The 4,063-nt window shown below is 44.1% G+C and overlaps 1 pseudogene across 1 annotated transcript; it reads left to right on the forward strand.

The window, feature by feature from the left end:
* Positions 1–1,567: 1,567 nt before the first annotated feature.
* On the forward strand, positions 1,568–2,786 carry LOC307181910 (ubiquitin-conjugating enzyme E2 N-like; annotated as a pseudogene). The gene has a single exon. The product of its transcript is annotated as a ubiquitin-conjugating enzyme E2 N-like (transcript).
* Positions 2,787–4,063: the final 1,277 nt, after the last annotated feature.

Consider the following 4,063-nt stretch of genomic DNA (forward strand, 5'->3'; position numbering starts at 1 on the left):
AATGACACAATAAACCAGATAGATTTAATTGATATTTATAGGACATTGCATCCAAAAACAGCAGATTACACTTTCTTCTCAAGTGCGCATGGAACATTCTCCAGGATTGATCACATCTTGGGTCACAAATCAAGCCTCAGTAAATTTAAGAAAATTGAAATCATATCAAGCGCCTTTTCTGACCACAATGCTATGAGATTACAAATGAATTACAGGGAAAAAAGACTTTAAAAACACAAACACATGGAGGCTAAACAGTACGTTACTAAATAACCAAGAGATCACTGAAGAAATCAAAGAGGAAATCAAAAAATACCTAGAGACAAATGACAATGAAAACACGACGACCCATGGGATGCAGCAAAAGCAGTTCTAAGAGGGAAGTTTATAGCTATAGAAGACTACCTCAAGAAACAAGAAAAATCTCAAATAAACAATCTAACCTTACACCTAGGGAAAGAAGAACAAACAAAACCCAAAGTTAGCAGAAGGAAAGAAACCATGAAGATCAGAACAGAAATAAATGCAATAGAAACAAAGAAAACAATAGCAAACATCAATCAAACTAAAAGCTGGTTCTTTGAGAAGAGAAACAAAATTGATAAACCACTAGCCAGACTCATCAAGAAAAAGAGGGAGAGGACTCAAATCAATAAAATCAGAAATGAAAAAGGAGAAGTTACATCAGACACTGAAGAAATACAAAGCATCCTAAGAGACTACTACAGGCAACTGTATGCCAATAAAATGGACAACCTGGAAGAAATGGACAAATTCTTAGAAAGGTATAACCTTCCAAGACTGAACCAGGAAGAAACAGAAAATATGAACAGACCAATCACAAGTAATGAAATTGAAACTGTGATTAAAAATCTTCCAACAGGTCTTCCCTGGTGGTGCAGTGGTTGAGAGTCCGCCTGCCGCCTGCAGGGGACACGGGTTTGTGCCCCGGTCTGGGAAGATCCCACATGCCGTGGAGCGGTTGGGCCCGTGAGCCATGGCCGCTGAGCCTGCGCATCCGGAGTCTGTGCTCCGCAGCGGGAGAGGCCACAACAGTGAGAGGCCCGCGTACCGCAAAAAAAAAAAAAAAAAAAAAAAGGGAATCTGTTGACAAAATGATTCTGAAGTTCATGAGGAAGAGGAAGCTAGAAAGAATAACTAAGAAAAATTTGAAGAAGAAAAAACAAAGAAAAACATGAAAGATAAGTGATCGTTTGCCAAGAATTTTAGGTGATATTATCTCATTTCATCCTCATAGTAGTTCTATAAGGTAGAGACTGTTATTAACCCCATTTTAGAGATGACAAAGCTGAGTTCAACGGCGACAAAGGCTCTCCAAGGATGACAGATTTAGATGCATCTATAATCTATACATGTACCTATATCTACGTCTATACTTGTGTCAGTGGTTTGAGAGGGCATTTAAATACAGATTTTTTCAACCAGATTTTAGACTCTCTGCATTCCCCTTTGATGCCTGCAAAGTTGTTGCAGAAACCCCAGACCCCTGGGAAATGCTATGGGACTGATTACTGATTTCTAAGAAAACCTAACTCACTGCTAGCAGAGCTGTGATCTCTCTAACAAAAACGGTTGATTGGAAGACATCTATTAATGGGGAAATGCTGCAATTTAATAAATAACCCCCCACATGAAAATTATTTCACACACTCGTGCGTGAGGCGAGTGGAGCCAGAGATGAGACCAGAGGCTGAACTCGGGATCTGACAAGATGGCCGGGCTGCCCTGCACGATTACCAAGGAAACCCAGCGTTTGCTGGCAGAGCCAGTTCCCGGCATTAAAGCAGAACCAGATGAGAGCAGCGCCCGTTATTTTCATGTGGTCATTGCTGGCCCTCAGGATTCCCCCTTTGAGGGAGGAACTTTTAAACTTGAACTATTCCTTCCAGAAGAATACCCAATGGCAGCCCCTAAAGTACGTTTCATGACCAAAATTTATCATCCTAATGTAGACAAGTTGGGAAGAATATGTTTTAGATATTTTGAAAGATAAGTGGTCCCCAGCACTGCAGATCCGCGCAGTCCTGCTATCGATCCAGGCTTTGTTAAGTGCTCCCGACCCAGATGACCCATCAGCAGATGATGTAGCGGAGCAGTGGAAGACCAACGAAGCCCAAGCCATAGAAACAGTTAGAGCATGGACTACGCTATATGCCATGAATAATATTGAAATCGATCCGATCATCAAGTGTGCATCACTTCTCCTGTTCTGCCAAGACTTCTTGCTTTTTTGTTTGCATTTAATGGACACAGTCTTAGAAACATTACAGAATAAAAGCCCAGAGATCTTCAGTCCCCTGGTGATTGAATGCACAGTAGCAAATCTATGTCTTGTCCTGACTCACTGTTGTAAAGCAGGAGCAGAGGCTAGAAGTGTCATCTGGATGGTTGCGAGACGTTTAAAAGCAGTGGCCCTTCTCTGCTTTCATTCATTTCCCCATCATGGTTTGAGTATAAGGCGCTGTGAATGAAGGTGGTTGTCAGGGTTAGCTGCAGGGGTGTGGGTGTTTTTCTTTATTATTATTATTTTTTGGTGGTCGGGGGAAGGTAGTTTTATTTGAATTTTATGGGCTCCTTTCCCCATTTTTATGGTGATCTTATTGCACTGGTTAAAAGTAGCTAACCCTGGCTTCCCTGGTGGCGCAGTGGTTGAGAGTCCGCCTGCCGATGCAGGGGACGCGGGTTCGTGCCTCGGTCCGGGAAGATCCCACATGCCGCGGAGCGGCTGGGCCTGTGAGCCATGGCCGCTGAGCCTGCGCGTCCGGAGCCTGTGCTCCGCAACGGGAGAGGCCACAACAGTGAGAGGCCCGCGTACCGCAAAAAAAAGAAAAAAAGAAAAAAAAAAAGGCAGCTAACCCGTTCTTTAGAATATGCTCTCTAGCCAAGTCTAACTTTATTTAGACACTGTAGATGGACAAGCTTGATTGTTTGAACCAAAATGGGAACATTAAACAAACATCACAGCCCTCACTAATAACACTGTGACTTTGCTGTCAAGTGCAGAGTCCTCCCTTCAAGAAAAAGCTTGTGACCATTTTGTATGGCTTGTCTGGAAACTTCTGTAAATCTTATGTTTTAGTAAAATATTTTTTGTTATTCTAAAAAAAAAAATTATTTTACACACACACACACACACACACACACACAGACTGTTTAATGCCGAGGACCAAGAAGACCTGCGTAAATTCCGCGAGAAGCTTTATTATCCCAAACTGAAGGCTGAGCCCTGAAGACTACATTCTAAGCCCCCTCTTGTTCCCGCTGGTTATTACCAGGGTTTAGACAACCTCAAAGTGACGCGTCAGTTATTTGGACCAGACGGCAGGATTGATCAACGACCTCAACAGCACCTATGCTAATGAAAATCTATTGCACACACTAGCGGCGGTTAGAAAGCCGGGGCTCACGCTGTGCAGGCTTCCAAGCCCCTCTCACAGGACTGGACTTGATGGAGGATTCCTGGCAGCCCTCTGATAGCACGTGGCTCTCACCATCTACACACTCGGTGGGTCTCCTGTCAAGTTTAAAAAGATGCCAAGGTTCACCTCTCTCACTTCCTCTCCCAAACTCCCCACCACACCCATGTAAATGGGAACACTACCCATTGCTTGTGCATTTTGACACTATCGGTGGTCTCTGGTGTCAGGAAGCCCCACACGACAGAAAGGTCTGGAATCGCATGACTGGCACAGGAAATGTCAGTTCCCAGGCCATGGGCTTCATACTCAGGTCTGCTTCTCCCTCATCCCAGCACCTCCAGTTCTACCCTCTAAATCTCTCTCAGATGATGGGAATGTAAATTGGTGCAGCCACTACGGAGAACAGTCTGGAGTTTCCTTTAAAAACTAAAAATAGGACTTCCCTGGTGGCACAGTGGTTAAGACTCTGCACTCCCAATTCAGAGGGCCCAGGTTAGATCCCTGGTCAGGGAACTAGATCCCACATGCATGCTGCAACTAAGAGTTTGCACGCAACAACTAAGAAGCCCACATGCTGCAGTTAAGGAGCTGGCGAGCCACAACTAAGGAGTCCGCCTGCCACA

This window comes from Stenella coeruleoalba, assembly GCF_951394435.1.
Source record: "Stenella coeruleoalba genome assembly, chromosome: 2".
Classification (NCBI taxonomy): Eukaryota; Metazoa; Chordata; class Mammalia; order Artiodactyla; family Delphinidae; genus Stenella; species Stenella coeruleoalba.